The sequence below is a fragment of the Apodemus sylvaticus genome, chromosome 7, assembly GCF_947179515.1.
Source record: "Apodemus sylvaticus chromosome 7, mApoSyl1.1, whole genome shotgun sequence".
NCBI lineage: Eukaryota > Metazoa > Chordata > Mammalia > Rodentia > Muridae > Apodemus > Apodemus sylvaticus.
Window position 1 is genome coordinate 36965348 of NC_067478.1, and position 20945 is coordinate 36986292.

The window sequence follows — 20945 nt, forward strand, 5'->3', positions numbered from 1 at the left end:
TTAGTATGTGTGTGTTTCTGTTCCTAATTATATAAATGGAGCATCCACAGTCTGGCAAAGGTTATTCTTGTGTATTGTATGTACGTTTTCATAGCTGAATATTTGGTATTGCATAAACAATGGTGTGCTCTTTCCTAAGGAGAAATATTTTCCCATTTTTTCATTCTTACTGAATTGACCCATGTATTAAAAGCCTGTGTGAATATCACCCAACCCTTCTCCTCATGTGGTGTTGGGCTCCCACTCTCAGAATCTGTGGTCTGACTAGAATCATGTGGGCTTTTCTCCCTCTCATGCTTGTGAATGTCTATTGGCAAAGAGGAGCAAAGCCCTGTGCTTTTGCCCATTGTGGTAGTCATGGCTGTTACTGGGGTCTCTGTGATTCTAACCAACCAAAGGCAGGCTGGAGAGATAGGCATCACTAAGTCCTTGCTGCACAAAGTATCTTGATCTACACGGATAATCTCATCACTCATCTCTATGCTCTGATTCATTCTTCACTAAAGTGCCACCAAAGAAATAAATGCACCACATGCAATGAAGTTTAAACTCATACTTTGTAGGTAAAATGTGTATCCTATTCCGGTAATTCAAGATTTTCTCCCTGGAGATTAGAGTGGCTAATCTGGATGCCTATCATAGACAAAAATTGGTTTAGATACAAGCAAGTATAGACCATTCCAAACTAACTCCAGGGATCATAGCTGGATCCAGTGAATCTACACAAATGGCCTCACTCTATTTTTATTAAGTTAGGAAAGTACTATTTTTAAAAACAAAATCCAAATTCTTCCCAAGAGGTAGCTTAGATTATAGTGCTGCATTCAAATATAAGTATGCTCAATATTTACAGAATTTGTTTCTAAATTGTGTCTTAAGAGACTTGGAAATACATACTGCACCGCCGGCGTTTTCTAGCTTCCTCCTGAAATTTAAAGGAGAGAAAAGAGTATGCAGTGAAGGTCACACTAGTTTCTGTTTGCATGGGCCTTTGAAAAGCCTATCAACATGTTTTAAATGCCAATCAACATAGGTAAATATCTTCAAGTGAATGATTATGTGTAAGAACATTCTGTGATGGTGTCACAGAAGACTGGGATTTCTTAGTCATGTCACTTCCCACTTTTCCTATGTCAAAGGCCACATTAAGTACCACTCTCTGTCTGTTGTCTGCCCTGTGTTCTCTAAGTTACACTGCAATGGGCTTCATCATCTTTAGAAGTCAACTGTGGAATTAAACCCTTCTGCACGATGGTCTCAATTATTTATATTACTGCTCATGTGTTAAGTACAATACCCCCTCAGCATCCCCACATGGACATATGACGCTTCCTCCACACTGACTTTTGTGGAACATACTGCATGTAAGGCAAGGGAACCTGACACACTTGTCAACTTCTAAATGGAATTTATATTTTTTTCCAAAAGAGGAACCTTTTTCTCCACAATAAAAGGTCCCATCACACAGGCTGTGAACTTGACACTGGGTGCTTTGGTGCTTGGAATTGTATTACCTGGTCAAGACCCAGCTGGTATAATTCCACTGCTTCCCCTGCTTAGGCTAAGTCTCTTAAGACCAAAGATAACTCTGCTCAACATTGTTTTTAAAATGGGATTTTGATTGAAAAATAAAATCACCAAAGTAACATTTCTGTCTTAAAGAAAGGCCTTCTTACCGATTCCACAGTCTCTGAGGTATTTGTATTGACATCTGGTGCAAGTGCATTGTCAGTACTCTCTGGTATTTCTAGGAAACAGAAAGTGACAGTCAGATCACAGTACTGTTTACAACTTATGCAGAATCCTTGCTTGGTGTGGGTAAAAATGTGTTGACCTAGAATGTCACTAGACCTTCTATGTGACTAGACCTAATGAGCAAGTTGCTTAGGTTGCTGCTAGCCTGTCCTTTTTTGAAGGCAAATTAAAGAAAGACCTGAAGAGATATGAGTAACAGAAATCCTACATTTCAAGACAGGGGAACCCAAAGTATCATAATAACCCATCTTTGATTATATATTATTAAGTTTTCACATGTATTTTGTTTGGTGGGCTACTTTTATGTTTCAGAGAACAACTTGTAGGATCTGCCTATCCCCTTTTCTCATATATGTTCTGGAGATTTCAATTTCAGGTCATTGGGCTTGGTGGAGTCATCCATTTCCTTGGAAATGTCAACTCCCCTTCCTAAGTGTGACCTAGGATACTCACATTAACCTGGGCAACTCTGCCCATCCATTCAGACCATGTAGATCCAGAGACAGGAAGAGTCTACAGTCTTGGGCTGTCTTGTTTACTCTCATGTAGGACCATTAGCCTATCTCACTTCTCAGTTTCAGATGCAAGTAGTAGCCAGATCCATTTGCTTTCTGAACTAGCTTGTAATGGGATTGTGGACACATGTCTCTGTATATGCAAATTCCTCAAGATGCAGGTAGAAGTTGAATCTGATATTTCTTTTGATAAATCTGATTCCACTTGCCCCTGCTGCCTACCCCCAGACCCAGGCCAGGGATAGCAGTCATATATGCATTCTGACTTACTGAAGCTAAACCAGAACCTTTATGCAAGTATATAGAAATAGAAAAATTGAAAGTATCCCTATTGTAAGGTGATGTTTTATATAAGTATAGATCTCTAAGTCCCCAACAGAAATAAGCAACATTTTCAGCAAGGTGCTAGAATACAAATTTGACTTTAAAAATCAGAAAACTATTTACACACCAATAAAAAGCCAGCTGGAAACGAGATCAAGGACACATTCGAATTCATGGTAACATCCAAAATTAAATATTTAGAAGGAAATTTAGAAAGGGAAGTGAGAGGCCTTGACAGTAAAAACTTTATATCTCTGAGGGAGACACTAGAAAATGGAAACTCCATTATGCTCTTGGATTGGTAGAATTAACAATAATCATCCTACCAAAGAAATTCCAGTAGTCAATGCAAAGAAAATCAAAATCCATGTGACATTCTTCTTAAAAATGTAAAAGTCCTAAAATCATGTGGAAGCACAATAGATCCAGAGTAGCCAAAGGAATCCTGTACAAGGGACAATGTGGGAGGGATTAACATCCCAGGCATTACGCTCTATTGCAGTTTTAGTAATAAAGATAGCAGAGTAATGGCACAAAATACATGTGTATATCAATAAAGCAGAAAACTCACGCACACAATTAAAGCTTTACATACTTGACCATTATGCCAAATAATCACAAGATAGCATCTTTAATGATGTGGGGAAAGCTGGGAAAGAGAGAAAGCACATGTTCAGTAATGAAATTAGAGCTTTGTCTGTCTCCTGCCCCATATCTAAGTGGATCAAAGGCCTAAAAGTGAAACCTTAAAAACTGAAACAGCCAAACACAGAGGTGGTGCCAAAGTCTTTCTGAATAGGACTTCATTTATGCAGTAGTTAAGGTTAAAATGAACAGCTATAAATCATAAAACAACAAAAAGGGCTGTATAACAACAATGAAAATCAACTCTGAAGATGAAAATAGAAGCAAAAGAATCTTTGTAAGCTGTATTTCTGATACAGCATTCATATCCAGAATATGCAAAGAACTATAAGTAGAAAGTGCTAAGTATGAAAATGACCTCATCAAAAGACATGACAATGAGTTCTTCAAACAGGACCAGCATCAAGACAACCTCCATTGATTTGCCACTGTATAACAAGAGCTTCGGGTCATCAATGGTTGTGTAGGTTTATTTCAGGGTCTTCCTTTTGTTTATTCATGTCTAACATCTTGAATTCTTTACATATTTTGGATATTAGCCTGCTGTTAGATGTAGAGTTAGTGAACATTTTTCTCCATTCTGTAACACTGCTGTTTTGTCCGTCTGACAGTGTCCTTTGCCTTCCAGAAGTTTTTCAGTTTCATGAAGTCCCATTTATTAATTGTTGATCTTAGTGTATGAGCTGTTGGTGTTCTGTTGAGAAAATTCCCTCCTGTGCCAATGCATTCAAGACTAGTCCCCTCTTTCTCTTCTATTAGATGTAGTGTATATTATTTTATGTTGAGGTCTTTGATCCACGTGAATTTGAGTTTTGTGCAGGGAGATAAATATGGATCTATTTGCTCTCTTCTACATGCAAATATCCAAGTAGACCATACATTTGTTGATGATGTTCTCTCTTTTTCACTGTATGGTTTTGGCTTCTTTGTCAAAAATTAAGTGTTGTAGGTATTACAGGTTTATTGCAGGGTCTTCCATTCAATTCCCTTGACCAACCCATCTGTTTTTATACCAATACCATGAAGTTTTTATTTTTCCTGCTCTGTATTAAAGCTTGAATTCAGGGATGATGATACCTTCAGAAGTTCTTTTAGTGTTCAGGATGGTTTTAACTCTCCTGGTGTTTTTTTACTCCATATGAAGGTGAGAATTTTTCTTTCAAGATCTGTAAAGAGTTGTGTTGGAATTTTGATGGGAATTGCATTGAATCTGTAGATTGCTACTATGAAGGTTTTCCCCCACCCACCCACCTGTCACTACCAAATCCGTCCAGCTGAATAAAGGAGACAAAACGGGAGACTCTTCTCAAAGCAGTTTATTCAGGAACGTTACTTCAGGAAGCCCCCAATCCTAGATAGTTGCCCCAGTCATATATCCCAGCCTGCACCAATCAGTGACTGCCATGTGGAGGCTCGTGATAGGATCAAGACAATGGCCTGGGAGTGGCCTGATATGACGTCAAAGGGCGCATACACACTTCTCCAGTGCGTACTTGACTCTCAAAGGGGAACATGGGGGAGCATTGCTGAGTCATGTGACTTGGCAACCAGCCCAGGCACCATTTTAGACTGGCCGCCATGCCCTCTCCCCATATTTCCTCCTTCTTATTTTACAAAAATGCCAGAGAGAATGCCTGACTTAGGTTGTCCCGTGCAACACTGTTCCTTACCCGTCATCGAGGTACAAACAGCATTGGTTTGCTCTCTGTCTTAGGTTGGTAGCACATCCACGAGATCGTACCCATCATTGACTACTTCTCTAGCATGCTGAGCCACACTTGAGGGGATTAACCCACCTTGATAGCCGCGAAGGCTTGCACCATTAGCGCTTGTTATCTTGACTGTCTTGTCCTCATTTTACACAGACACCTCAACATAAGGAAGCTAATCAGAGTCAGGCATATGGCTAGAGACCCAATGCCCGCCCACTCCTTCAGATGGGACATGGCTTCGGTCCTGAAATGCAGCTATATCTCCATCAAAGTTAAGGCAGGAAGCATCAGTGGGAGCAGTCCCACCAACAGTATCTATGGCTTAATCTTCCTTGTGCTGTGAAATAGGTTACATGGCGATTACCCGGATCAATCTTTCAGGGAACCACAGTGGTTTGTCTTGATCCTGTGGAAAGACACAAACAGACCCTCTTGACCAGATTAACATTTGCCCGTCAAAATATCCTTCCACATCACTTGTCCCTTTTCAGTGGTATCAGGATAAGCATGACGCTCAGCAGCGGAGCGCCCTTGTATATCTAACTGAAAAAATTCAAAGTCAGAAGAGCAAGAGAGACACGTTCTTTAGGGGTTCTGCCTTGGCCAATTCCCCCTTTTTGTTTAAGAAGACATTCTTTGAACGTGCGATGGGCACGTTCGATGATACCCTGATCCTGAGTATTATAGGGTAAGACATGTACTAATGAAATTCCCATAACTTGGCAGAAGGCAACAAAGGATGAAGAAGTATATGCTGGACCGTTATCGGTTTTCAGAGAGTTGGGCATACCCCATGCACTCCAAGCCTCCAGGCAGTGAGCAATAACATGTTTAGTAGCCTCTCCACTATGGAGGGAGGCAAAAATTACACCAGAGGCAGTATCTATAGAAACATGCACAAATCTTAATCTTCTGAATTCTGGTATATGAGTCACACCCATCTGCCAAACATGCAAAGGGTGCAAGCCTCGTGGATTAACACCTACCTAAAGAGGCTTGAGGAAGTAAAGGGGCACAGGCGGTACAACTTTTTACTATATCCCTGGCTTCTGCCCTAGTCATCTTAAATTTAGCTATTAACATCTTTGAATTTACCTGAAAATTGGGATGAAACTTTTGGGATGGACTCTCTGCTCCAGAGTTGCGAATGTACAGTCAATGCCTTGTGAACACCTCCAAAGGATAAATACCTCAGACCCTTCTCCCAAAAGTCATAAAATGAGTACAGGCTGCTTCGTCAGAAACACAATTCCTTGCTTCACACCTCAACAGGCCTGTCAATCTTAAGTCTACAATAAGCACAGCATTTTTCTTTAAAACAACTTTTTTTCTTCTTTTTCTTTTTTTTTTTTGCATTTTTTTATTCGATATAATTTATTTACATTTCAAATGATTTCCCCTTTTCTAGCCCCCCCCCACTCCCCGAAAGTCCCATAAGCCCCCTTCTCTTCCCCTGTCCTCCCATGCACCCCTTCCCACTTCCCTGTTCTGGTTTTGCTGAATACTGTTTCACTGAGTCTTTCCAGAACCAGGGGCCACTCCTCCTTTCTTCTTGTACCTCATTTGATGTGTGGATTATGTTTTGGGTATTCCAGTTTTCTAGGTTAATATCCACTTATTAGTGAGTGCATACCATGATTCACCTTTTAAGTCTGGTTTACCTCACTTAGTATGATATTCTCTAGCTCCATCCATTTGCCTAAGAATTTCATGAATTCATTGTTTCTAATGGCTGAATAGTACTCCATTGTGTAGATATACCACATTTTTTGCATCCACTCTTCTGTTGAGGGATACCTGGGTTCTTTCCAGCATCTGGCAATTATAAATAGGGCTGCTATGAACATAGTAGAACATGTATCCTTATTACATGGTGGGGAGTCTTCTGGGTATATGCCCAGGAGTGGTATAGCAGGATCTTCTGGAAGTGAGGTGCCCAGTTTTCGGAGGAACCGCCAGACTGATTTCCAGAGTGGTTGTACCAATTTGCAACCTCATCAGCAGTGGAGGAGTGTTCTTCTTTCTCCACACCCTCTGCAACACCTGCTGTCTCCTGAATTTTTAATCTTAGCCATTCTGACTGGTGTAAGATGAAATCTTAGGGATTTTTTGATTTGCATTTCCCTAATGACTAATGAAGTTGAGCATTTTTTAAGATGCTTCTCCGCCATCCGAATTTCTTCAGGTGAGAATTCTTTGTTTAACTCTGTACCCCATTTTTTAATAGGGTTGTTTGGTTTTCTGGAGTCTAACTTCCTGAGTTCTTTATATATATTGGATATTAGCCCTCTATCTGATGTAGGATTGGTGAAGATCTTTTCCCAATTTGTTGGTTGCCGATTTGTCCTCTTGATGGTGTCCTTTGCCTTACAGTGGCCATAGGTGTGTGGGTTCATTTCAGAATCTTCAATCCTGTTCCATTGATCCTCCTGCCTGTCACTGTACCAATACCATGCAGTTTTTAACACTATTGCTCTGTAGTATTGCTTGAGGTCAGGGATACTGATTCCCCCAGATTTTCTTTTGTTGCTGAGAATAGTTTTAGCTATCCTGGGTTTTTTGTTGTTCCAGATGAATTTGATAATTGCTCTTTCTAACTCTGTGAAGAATTGAGTTGGGATTTTGATGGGTAGTGCATTGAATCTGTATATTGCTTTTGGCAAAATGGCCATTTTAACTATATTGATTCTACCGATCCATGAGCATGGGAGGTTTTCCCATTTTTTGAGGTCTTCTTCCATTTCCTTCTTCAGAGTCTTGAAGTTCTTGTCATACAGATCTTTCACATGTTTGGTAAGAGTCACCCCAAGATACTTTATACTGTTTGAGGCTATTGTGAAGGGGGTCATTTCCCTAATTTCTTTCTCAGCCTGCGTATCCTTTGAGTATAGGAAGGCCACTGATTTGCTTGAGTTGATTTTATAACCTGCCACTTTGCTGAAGTTGTTTATCAGCTGTAGGAGCTCTCTAGTGGAGTTCTTTGGGTCACTTAGGTAGACAATCATGTCGTCTGCAAATAATGATAGTTTGACTTCTTCCTTTCCAGTTTGTATCCCTTTGACCTCCTTATGTTGTCAAATTGCCCGAGCTAGTACCTCAAGTACAATATTGAAAAGATAAGGAGAAAGGGGGCAGCCTTGTCTGGTCCCTGATTTCAGTGGGATTGCTTCAAGTTTCTCTCCATTTAGTTTGATGCTGGCTACCGGTTTGCTGTATATTGCTTTTACTATGTTTAGGTATGGGCCTTGAATTCCTGTTATCTCCAAGACTTTAAGCATGAAGGGATGCTGAATTTTGTCAAATGCTTTTTCAGCATCCAATGAAATGACCATGTGGTTTTGTTCTTTGAGTTTGTTTATGTAGTGGATTGTATTGATGGATTTCCGTATTTCGAACCAACCCTGCATTCCCGGGATAAAGCCTACCTGATCATGGTGGATGATCGTTTTGATGTGTTCTTGGATTCGGTTGGCAAGAATTTTATTGAGTATTTTTGCATCGATGTTCATAAGGGAAATTGGTCTGAAGTTCTCTTTCTTTGTTCGATCTATTTGTGGCTTTGGTATCAGCGTAATTGTGGCTTCGTAGAAGGAATTGGGTAGTGTTCCTTCTGTTTCTATTTTGTGGAATAGTTTGAAGAGTATTGGTGTTAACTCTTCTTTGAAGGTCTGGTAGAATTCTGCACTGAAGCCATCTGGTCCTGTCCTTTTTTTGGTTGGAAGACTTTCTATGACTCCTTCTATTTCTTTAGGCATTATGGGACTGTTTAGATGGTCTAGTTGGTCCTGATTTAATTTTGGTATTTGGTATCTGTCAAGGAAATTGTCCATTTCCTCGAGATTCTCCAGTTGTGTTGAGTACAGGCTCTTGTAGTAGGATCTGATGATTTTTTGGATTTCCTCAGTTTCTGTTGTAATATCTCCCTTTTCATTTCTAAGTTTGTTAATTTGGATACTTTCTCTGTGCCCTTTGGTCAGTCTGGCTAAGGGTTTATCTATCTTGTTGATTTTCTCAAAGAACCAGCTCCTGGTTATGTTGATTTTTTGTATGGTTCTCTTTGTTTCTACTTGATTGATTTCGGCCCTGAGTTTGATGATTTCCTGCCTTCTACTCCTCCTGGGCGAATTAGCTTCTTTTTGTTCTAGGGCTTTCAGGTGTGTCATTAAGCTGGTAATGTATGCTCTCTCCATTTTCTTTTTGGAGGCACTCAGGGCTATGAGTTTTCCTCTTAGCACTGCTTTCATTGTGTCCCAAAGATTTGGGTATGTTGTGTTTTCATTTTCATTGTGTTCTAAAAAGTCTTTAATTTCTTTCTTTATTTCTTCCATGACCAAGGTATCATTGAGTAGAGTATTGTTCAGTTTCCACGTGTATGTGGGTTTTCTGTTGTTTCTGGTGCTATTGAAGACCACTTTTACTCCATAGTGATCAGATAGGAGGCATGGGATTAGTTCTATCTTCTTATATTTGTTGAGGTTTGTCTTGTGACCTGGCTAGGAAACTGCATCCAGCCCTGAGAGTGCTTGCTTCCTGCCTTTCCACTTGGGCCTTTTTCTAATACTTGAATCTTTTGTCTAAACCTGGATTCTGTGCCTGACATTGGATGCCATTTGTAACCATGGGCTTTTCCATTCTTGTCCAGTTCTGGAAATAATGACTCTGAGACTTAATTATATTTGAATAAACAAGGCCTAGGCCATAAGCTTGGGCATATTTCCCAGTTAGCTTGTAACTTAATGTCTTAATCAGGGTTTCTATTCCTGCACAAAATCATCACCAAGAAGCAAGTTGGGGAGGAAAGGGTTTATTCAGCTTCCACTTCCACACAGCTGTTCATCACTAAAGGAAGTCAGGACTGGAACTCAAGCAGGTCAGGAAGCAGGAGCTGATGCAGAGGCCATGGAGACATATTCCTTACTGCCCCACAGCTGGATCTCATGGAGGCACTTCCCCAACTGAAGCTCCTTTCTCTGTGGTAACTCCAGCCTATGTCAAGTTGACACAAAAAACCAGCCAGTACAATTGACCCCTTGTCAACTAGACACACAAACACATCATTATTAAGCCTCAACTCTTACTTTCTTATTCATCCCCAAGATCTAAATAACTTTAAAAGTCCCACAGTCTTTACATTTTAAAAGTTCAATCCCTTTAAAATGTCCAATATCTTTTAAAATCCAAAGTCTTTTAAAACTTCAAAGTCTCTTAACTGTGGGCACCACTAAAATACTTTCTTCCTTCAAGAGGGAAAATATCAGGGCACAGTCGCAATCAAAAGCAAAACTCAAACTCCAGTGGTTCAATACAATCTTCCAGGCTCCTCCAAGGGCTTGGGTCACTTCTCCAGCTCTGCCCTTTGTAGCACACATCTTGTCTTCTAGGCTCCAGCTATCTGTACTCCACTGCTGCTGCTGTTCTTGGTCATCGCATGCCACTGGCAACCCGAATGTAACTCTGTCTTCCGCTATAACTAGGCTTCACCAATAGCCTCTCCTAGGCTCTCTTCATGGTGCCAAGCCTCAACTCCTATGCATGACCGCTTTCAGTTCTGGACCATCAATTGCAACTGAGGTTGCACCTTCACCAATGGCCTTCTGCGGCCTCTCACAGTGCCAATCCTCAGCTGCTCTTCATGACCCCTTCATGCCTTCAAAACCAGTACCACCTGGGTGACTCTTACACAGTACCAAGTCCAGCTACAGCACAAAATACAACTGTGGCTATCACTGGAACACACTCTCTGTGCTCTCAGAAAAGATTTCACTTCAGTGATGTTGGTCTCTTCTTAATCACTGCTAATTTCTTAGCTTTAGCCAGTACACTTAATTAACCCATTTATTCTATTCTATGAATGCCTCATGGCTGGTTACCTCTTCTCAGTGTTGTGTGTCTGTCTCCTCAGGGTCTGGGTCATATCTCTTCCCTGCCAGATTCTATCTCAGAGTTCTGTCTCCCTACTGGAACTCCCACCTATTTTCTGCCTCAGCTCATTGGCCAGACAGCTTTTTTTTTATTGACAGGTGATGCGTCCATACAGTACACAGAGCTTCTCTCTGCAATGTATAGGACTATTACTCTGGTGTGTGGTTGTTTGTGTGGCTGAGGCAGGGTTTTGAAAGAGAGTTGCACTATGCCAGATTAAGCAAAGATTATTCTTTCAAAGGCTTCTGAGGGAAGGGGAATTCATGTAGGAAGCAGGTTTGGTAAACATTCATCCTAATTTGCATAACTGAGGTGCAAGAGTGGGGCATATATGACTTAATGACAAGGGTCACTCTTTCTTTTTTTTCATCTTTTTTTTAAATTGAATATCGTCTTCATTTACATTGCCAATGGGAAAACCTTTCTTGATATCCCCCTCCTCTAAGAACCCCAAACCATCCCCCTCTTCCTTCCCCCTGCCTCTACATATATGCCTCTCCACCCAACACACTCTCTCTTCCTCCCCACTTTGTTTCCCTTCGTTCAGGCCTCTGTTAAGGGTCACTCTTTCTTTGGGAAAGAGTGTAGATGTTTTATCTGGGTTCTTCCCAGCCCCAATGCTCCCAGAAATAAGACTCAGACTCAAAATACCTTGGCCATATAGCTAGGGTCAACTCTGACTAGATCATAATTTAGATAACCCAATTTTTTAACATACATTCTGCCACCTGGCTGGTTACCTGTGCTCAGGTACCATGCATCCATCTCCTCACATCTTCTCAGGCCAATCTTATCATCTGTCTCTATCCCAGTATTTCTTCTGTCTCCTCGTGTCCAACTTCCTATTTTCTGCCTAAGCCAAAAACTGTAAGCTTTTTTTCTTTTTCTTTTCTTTTTTTTTTTTTTTTTTTCTGAAACAGGGTTTCTCTGTGCAGTCCTGGCTGTCCTGGAACTCACTCTGTAGACCAGGCTGGCCTCGAACTCATAAATCCGCCTGTCTCTGCCTCCCAGAGTGCTGGGATTACAGGCGTGCACCACCACCGCCCGATTGACTGTAAGCTTTTTAATTGACAGGTGATACATCCATACAATACACAAGATATTCTCTCTACAATTCCCCCTTTTAGTCCAATAAGAGGATCTTTTCATTTAAAATATAAACTGAATAACAATTATGAGACAATTTTGGTAACTCTTTGGTAGGATTTGCTTTCATAATGTTCAGTCCACAGTATTTGGCAATTAAAGAAAAAAATTTTTTTCATCCTACGAATTATCTGTCCTATCTTGGTGTATTCAGAGTTTTGTGCCTAACTCAAATTTTATCCTAATTTGCATTACCAACCAAAAACATCCTTTTAGACCTACAACATCTTCTTAAATCCTAAATATCTCAAGCTTAAATGTGAGACTCTGTAGTTTTCACCCCATCAGAGACCTGAGAAGGAATAAAAATTTAACTGAGTATACAGGAAGGGCAAGGACATAGCTTCCCCAAAATTAGAGAAATGACAGAGACAGTTGGATGCCTGGACACGCCCCAGTAATGTTTCTATAACTTTGGAGCATCCATCTTCAGCCTTTGGCCCAGAGAATCTAACAGACTTATGTGAAGCAGGAATTATGAAGGACTTGGCTTACTCGGTCTTGGCAGAGCTTGACAGTTGGCTTTTCTGTGTCCCTTTGTCCTTTCTGGACAGCATTTGCCTGTAGTTGAAGTATGGGCATTTTCTTTGCCCAGTGGGTAGCTTGACACAATTGAGTCACCTCCACATGGATCTTATGGATGCTCATCATCATACGTGACGTCAAATGGGGGACTTTCGGGAGCTGACTTGTCTTATAGTCAAGAGATCTTTTAATAATGCAATAATTTTATATGGCATATGCTGTAGATCTCTGAGGTTTTTGAAGACCAGCTATCCACTTATAATATATCTGAATTGTCCAACATTGTTTATTCTTAGCTATTTACTATCTGAAAATACCTTGAAAACACCTTATTGTAATTAACTAGACTAGTATTTAATATGACCATTGGTGTATTATATAACCTTATAACCATGTATGTATCATAACCATCCCTAAAAGTTTGTAACTTGCAGTTTTTAATCATCCCTAACAGTTTTTTTAATAGCAGTCCTTTCAAAAGGACTAGAACTTTTGCACTGCATCTTTAAGAATTATATAAGTACAATACCTCAAATAAACATTAAGAACATATATACAATGTGGGTATCAAAGTATCCTTAAATTTATATCAGAATAAAATAACCCATGCCAATGTATCAAAAATAAACTTATTTTTGTATCAATATACACAATCCTGTACCAATGTCAGATTATGACTGTAAATGTTGTTTGGCTTAAGAGTAGATTCAATAATCTACCCTTATATATCTAACAACAATAACTACTATTACTACTACCCCCACCGCAACCTCCTCCTCCTCCTCCTTCTCCTCCTCCTTCTTCTTCTTTTTTCCTTTTTAAGACAGGGTTTTTCTGTATAGCCCTGGCTGTCCTGGAACTCACTCTGTAGACCAGGCCGTCCTAGAACGCAGAAATCCACCTGGCTCTGCCTCCCATGTGCTGAGATTAAAGGCATATGCTACCACTGCCCGACTATATCTAACTTCTTATAATGCTTCTCTACCCCCCCTTTTTTTCAACCCCCTTTCCCTTACCCAAGAAAGAAAGAAAGTGAAAAGGAAAGGAAAAAGAAATCCCTGAATCTAACCTTCCTATTTTGTTCCCTCCCTATCCAAGACCATAATTATTTGTAACCATCCCCCTTTAAAAGACAACAAACATCTGACAGCTATTGAATGATGAAAGTTCCTTTACCCCACTTTTGGGAATGGGGTGAAGTTTGCTTATAATTGTTTCCAGTTGATTTTAGATATAGAATTTGTTTTGGGGGGCCTGAGACAATTTAAAAAAGTGGTTAGTCTTAAAGAAGCTAGATGTAGCAGTTGTTGTCCAGTCTCTGTATGCTGAGAAAGTGCAGGCTTAAATGAAGTCCCAGTTGGAATCGTCTGAAAGGCTGGACCAAGTGAGATAGCTGTTCTGAAGCTGTCCCAGATGCAAGTCTTTAGAGGAAACCAGCTTCTATGTAGTTGAGGTAGGATCAGGCAGGGAGGTGGAATAGCAAGTCTCAGCATCTCAGCATCCTTGAGGGTGAATCTTGTCAGGACTGTGTTCTGGGTTGTTTTTTTCTGTGAACATAAAACTTTTAGAGGTAATATATATTTCTATATTAATATAATATGTGGAATGTCCAACATGCACAGATCAGTTAAAGATGATTTTTTATTTCTTGTTTGAGCAGGTTTATGAGCTAGTTTGATCATATATCCAAACTGCAATATAAATCTTCATTCATGCTATATGAAAGGATAGAATGATAGATCTTGAAGACTCTGTAGTCAGTAAGATCCATTGGTATGACTAGGTGAAGTTCTTGTTAGAGACATTTTTTTGTCTTCCCAGTGTCAAGGCTGATCCATGTAGAGGGATCAGGAAATCATGTTACAGATTCTGTTTGGTCTTTTTGATTTCCTTTTTCCTATCTGTAGTCAAGATCTTCATGGTGTCTTCCTCTATCAAATCTTATTATTTTATCGGTTTGGATGAAATCCATAATTTTTCTTTTCCTGTATGAACATATGCAAAGTTCCTTCCCCAGAGTAACACATTTCATGCTCTCTATTTTGAAGTTAATATATCTTTGAAATAAACAGGCTGATATAATTCAGTTTTTTTATATATTCTGGTGGCTTCCATGGCTATTGTTTTTTGTTTATTAGCATTTAAGAAATTTTAAGCTAATAAAGCATTTTGTAATCTATCTTTGGGTTCTTTGATAGTCCTGTTTATTAAGCATTTCTTTTAAAGTACAGTTGGAACTTTCAATGACTATTTGTTCTGTAGGATTGTTGGTATACCTGTAATATGCTTTATTTATTAATATGTAAAGTTTTAAATTTTTACTAGTGTCATACGCTGGAGCATTGTCAGTTTTAATTTGTATAGGTATTCCCATAATTGTCGTAACTTCTAATAAACACATAATGGCAGAATCAGTCCACTTGTTGAATAAACAAGAAGTCAATTTGGAATCATCCTGAATAAGTTCAGCAGTTTCTATATGGGAAAAAACACTTTATGCATATTTAGAGTTAGTTACTATATTAAGAGATTCTTGAAAAATCTAATTATGCCATAAGTATTTCATATGATCCTGATTTTATCCTGATTCATAAGGATTTTTAACCACCTTACTTATATCTTCTGACTTATATCCTGCCTTTCCTGATTTATTTGCATCAGTGTAAAATGTAAGTGCTCCAGAAATTGGAATTCTTTTTATTATACAGGGGAAGATCCAATTAGTTCTTTTTACAAATTGAAGCCACTTGCCTTTTGGTTATTTATTGTTAATTTCATCTAAAAATTACTTCAGACTCTTTGCCAAAGTTCATCTTGTGCCCATTGTGAGGCAATCTCAGCATTGGTAAAAGGTGCCACAATCTCAGGTGGATCCATTCCAGAGAGTTGACAAAGTCACACTTTTCCCTTTAGAATCAATTCAGAAACCTTTTCTGTATAGGTTTTTAATTTTTTTACGCTGTTTGTGTACTAAAAATATCTATTCTAAGGTTAAAATCTTCCCTTTGTGTAAGAATTCCTGTGGGAGAATGAATAGAAGGGACAATAGCTGGGGTGCAGGTGATCTTTGGGTAATGATCTAGCTGTGTATTCTATAGTTTCTTCTCTGTCAAAACCAACTCTTTTTCATCCTCAGCTGATAATTTCTTGGGCTATTTAAGTCTTTATCACCATGTAAGGTATGAAATAACATAGTTTATGAGTTTCTGAATGCAAATAGACCTGACTTTTTCAATGTAACTCTTACCTAATATTTTTTATAATTGTTTCATAATTGTTACTGCTGTGTGTTGTTTATTATTATAAGAAAAGAGTCTTCTATTAGACAAAAGGGGAAAATGTAGACTTACACTGTGTAATGTTTACCCTTCAAATGCAAATTTCTTTGCCCTTGTTTCAATCATGACACAGTATATAAATGCTTATACTAAGGATGTCCTGTATTAAGTTTCTGTAAACAATTCTTACCATTTATTCTCTGCCCGACAATAAATGATGATCACCCAATGGCTGGACAGAATAGAGAATAGTGAGACATCAGCTATTAAGGTGCAGATTTAAAGAAATACTGATTTTTCTGAGTGATTATTGAGAAATAGTATGAAGTAAAGAAATACAGCCACTGGATTAATTCACAGATGATATTTATATTAAATATAATTCATTTACGCAAGAGAATGGGAATTATATAGCACAACCCATACAACAGGACATCAGTCAGGCTCCCTCCAACTCCTAGGAGGTAGCGCGAGGCATGGGTATGTTTATATTCACCTGCAGTCCTATTTGATTAAGGCCTGGTTACCTGAGTAGTCTGGGTTCTCTTACACCACCAGTAAAAGTTTTAATTTTAATATTATGAGGTAGTACATTAACCAATAACATCAGGTTTTTTTTTTTTACTTTCTTATACTATATAAACAAGGTATATTATAATGAAAAATACACATGAGAGCCTTCTACCCCTTAAGAGAAGCTAGTCTTCATGTTCCTTTTTACAAGCTTAGAATAAATTGATTGAGGAGAAATGTGCTGTTACAGGAGTTGGTGTCATTTGAGGATGTCACTGTGAAGTTCACCTGGGAGAAGTGGCAAAATTTCAACAATGCTCAGAAGATGCTGTACAGGAGTGTGATGCTGGAGATGTATAGTAGCCGGCTGTCACTGGGTAAGTCTCAGAGCAAGCACCTTCCCTGCATTTGTAAGGTTGAGGGCTAAGGTTCAAGGCCTTGTATGATTATTCACTGCTCTCTAGTGAAAGGTCCACATTTGCACTTTTGTTGCCTAGATCTTAAAACCTGGTTTTCTCTTTCTTATTATCAGAATTTTTCCAAGTCCTACATTATTTCCTATTAACAGTGCAATGCATCCCTAAACCTGAGTTGATCTTCAAATTGGAACAGGGAGAGGGGCCATGGACAGCAGAAGAACCTGCAAACAAGACTCTGCCAGGTTGGTTGTTGGTCCATGTGGAGGGGGAGACTGTGTATAACAAAGGTTGGCCATATCATCAGTTTATCTCTCAGTTCTGTATCTGAGGGCTGAAACATGTTTGTTATATAGTCTGCAAGGAGAGTTCTCTTGCATATGTTCGTGCACTTCAATTTAATGAAATATTTTAGACCCTCCCCCAGCCTCCCATCTATCTTGACTTCTGTAATTTGATGTTTTTTTCTGGTACTTTTTCTTTTTCATAGCTTCACTTGACTCTTGCACTCCAGGCTCATGGGGATTTTGTTTTCAGACATATTTCATGTGCTTGTTTTTGTTTTAGCACAGTCTAATGAGGCAGATTTCAAGTGCTAGTTCTTAAATATATTTTATATAAAATAAAAATGTAAAAATAGCTAGGCGGTAGTGGCGCACACCTTTAATCCCAGTACTCAGGAGGCAGAGGCAGGTGGATTTCTGAGTTCGAGTCCAGCGTGGTGTACAGAGTGAGTTCCAGGACAGCCAGCGCTACACAGAGAAACCCTGTCGCAAAAAAACAAAACAAACAAAAAAAAATATGAAAGTAATGTCCTTACTTCATGGAATTAATTTCAACAAAGACAAATAAGTTTATTTGTACTGAGGAATCACAAACAAGTATATGTAATGTTGAACCAGAGTATAGTGAGTAACAGATGGTGTTTAAAGTTATAGAGTATTTCACTTACGAAGTTGATGAGATAATACAGAAACAGATTTAGAAGTTAGGCTGTGAGCTATGATGTAAGAAATCATAAGAAGAACCCATAGGATGGGGCATTTCCAGTTGAGAAAGAATCAAGAGCTTTTTTGTTGCAAAGAGAAGTGAGACAAATTTTTTCTTTTTTCTTTCTTTATTTCTCTTTCTTTCTTTCATTCTTTTTTTCTTTCTTTCTTTTTTTCTTTTTTCTTTTTCTTTTTTTCTTTCTTTTTTTTTTTTTTTTTTTTTTGGAGGCAAGGTTTCTTTGTGTAGCCTTGGCTATCGTAGAATTCACTCTGTAGATCAGGCTGGCATTGAACTCAGAAATTCACCTGCTTGTGCTTCCCAGTTTTTTTTCTTTTAAAATTTTATTTATTTATTATATGTAAGTACACTGTAGCTGTCTTCAGATAGCCTAGAAGAGGGCATCGGATCTCATTACAGATAGTTGTGAACCACCTTGTGGTTTCTGGGATTTGCACTCAGGACCTTCAGAAAAGCAGTCAGTGCTCGTAAGTACTGAGCTATCTCTCCAGCCCCAAAAGATAAGTTTTCAAGTTGAAGAACTCAAGCTTCTTTTTTTTTTTCTTTCTTTCTTTCTTTCTTTTTTTGGATGAGGGTTGAAATTTCAATATAGCACTTGTTTAATTTTTCTTCTATCATTCTAAAGCAACAAAGATAATGAGGAATTGTAGAAGCCAATTTTTATGAAACTCAGAGAAGTCAAGTCTCTGAAATGTGCCAACATCCTTTAGAATTGATGAATTACTAGATGCTGGTGCATGCATCACCACTTTGGAGGCAAATGTTAGGGCTCATCATTATCACAAGTAGCCACATATTTTAGAGAAGATGTACAGCATACATGTTTTTCCAGAATGGTAAACAGGAGTTTCCTTGTATTTATTTTGGTTCAGAAAAGAGCAGGACATGTTGTTCAATTGAGCCCTCAAACTGGAATGTTTTGGGTGGAAGTAGAAAGAAGAAATTTAAGGTTTGAAATACTCATAGTCTGTTGTCATTTGTAATAACTCTAAGCATACAAGATGCAAATTTGTGGCCATAATGGAAACTTCAGGCTAGGAAGTAGCCTATCAGAGTTTGCTCATAATCTGCAAAGAGGATGTCCTAGAAATTATTGCCTCTTTTAGACCAGAATAAAGAAAATGACAGAAAGAAAAGGTCATCACTATCATATATTAAAGTATATATGTGACTAGAACCTGTAAAAAATGTAACCATTCTCTGAGTAGAAAACTATACCTAGCAATTGATGGATATTTTAACAAAATACTTCTTCAAAAAAATAAAATGAAACAATACTTTACTAATAAATTAATACTAGGAAACTTACCAGTGTATTTCAGTATGTTAAATTAGAGGAGTAAGCTAAAGTTTATAAGCTAATACTTACTCTGATTTTAATAACAGTACGTACTAGTAGGCTAGAAATTGTTTTTTTCATAAACATGAGAATTCCATTAGAAATTCTTAAAAATAATTTATCGAAAGTTCTTTTGTTTGTTTGTTTGTTTGTTTGTATTTTTAGTCTTCTGCAGTGTGGGTGGCATAATTGAGACTAACCAGAAGAGTTGAGAGAGACATTTGTGGCAAGTTACCTCCAACAGCCAAAATAAAGCAACTGAGGAAGCAGAGGGATTAGAAAACACTTTTTATTTATACTCCATGAATATTTCAAGTTTTGTTGTAAGTAATAGAAACTGTTCAGGAGTGAAGCCTAGGAGTTGAGTGGATATCTGAATACACATCTCTCTTTGGAGCCTCATGGATTGTGTGCTGGAGAGCAATATAATGGCTGTTATGTAGCAGGGAAATCCATCAGATGTCCTGTGCAGTTGGGTCAGCATTCCAAGATTCTAACTGGACAGCAGGAATTTGAATATATCGGAGAAGGGAAAGATACAAAGGATGGAAAATTATTGAAAAAAGTTACTCCATCTAAGAGACTTCAAATGGGACTGACTTCTTGCAAGCATAATGAGTGTAACCAAGTTTCTGTTCAGTCAGATGCCATGACTAAGATAGGGAAGGCAACTTTCAGTAAGAAGTGTAAACTCACTAAACACCAAGCAACAAACTCAGTGAGAAAAATCTTGTAAATACCTTGAAAGTAGGAAAACCTTTACCAGTGAATTAGACCTTATAGTATATCAGAGGACACATAACCAGAAAGAAAGACCATGTATGTACCCAGTGTGAGAAACCTTTTAGCACTAAATCTTCCCTTACTATTCATCAAAGAATTCACACAGGAGAAAAGACCTATGGATGTAGTGAATGTGATAAAACTTTCAGACAAAAGTCATCTCTCATTGTACATGAGAGAACTCACACTGGAGAGAAACCCTTTGAATGCTGTGAGTGTGGTAAAGCCTTCCAACATAAGTGGTACCTCAAAATGCACCAGAGAACTCATACTGGGGAGAAACCATATGAGTATAAAGAATGTGGAAGAGCCTTTCTAAAGAAGTCATACCTCAGAATGCATCAGGGAACTCACAAGAGTGATAAACCATATGGGTATGAGAAATGTGGGAAAACGTTCCATAACAGGTTATACTTCAATGTGCATCATAGAACTCACAATGGCGAGAAGCCCTATATGTGCAGTGAGTGTGGAAAAGCCTTTTACCAGAAGTCAGACCTCAGGAGGCATCAGAGGATCCACAACAGTGAGAAATTACATGAATGTAAAGAATGTGGAAAAGCCTTTCAAAATAAGTCATACCTCAAAACTCACCAGAAGGTTCACACAGGTGAGAAACCATATGAGTGTAAAGAGTGTGGGAAAGCATTTCAAAACAAGTCATATCTCAACAAGCACCAGATAATTCACACAGGTGAAAAGCCCTATGAATATAATAAATGTGGGAAAACGTTTCAGTGGAAGTTAGTCCTCCGTAAGCATCACAGAATCCACACAGGTGAAAATCCCTATGAATGCATTCAGTGTGGAAAAATGTTTGGCTACAAATCATCCCTCATTGTACATGAGTTGATTCATTCTGGGGAGAAACCTTATGGATGTAATGTGTGTAGAAAAACCTTTTCACAGAAATCAAACCTAAGCAGGCATCAGAGAACTCACCGGCATGGGAAGCTATGTTAGGAATGGATATGGATGTGGTCCATGTTCTGCCTCTCATGTGGAGGTGCACAGCAGCCAGTACACTGGCTTGTAGAAGACAAGGAGAAGTCAAGGACAGGGGT

At 38.7% G+C, this 20945-nt stretch overlaps 1 pseudogene; it reads left to right on the forward strand.

Annotated features, from left to right (window-relative positions):
• Nucleotides 1-5598: 5598 nt before the first annotated feature.
• On the forward strand, nt 5599-20844 carry LOC127689670 (zinc finger protein 73-like; annotated as a pseudogene).
• Nucleotides 20845-20945: the final 101 nt, after the last annotated feature.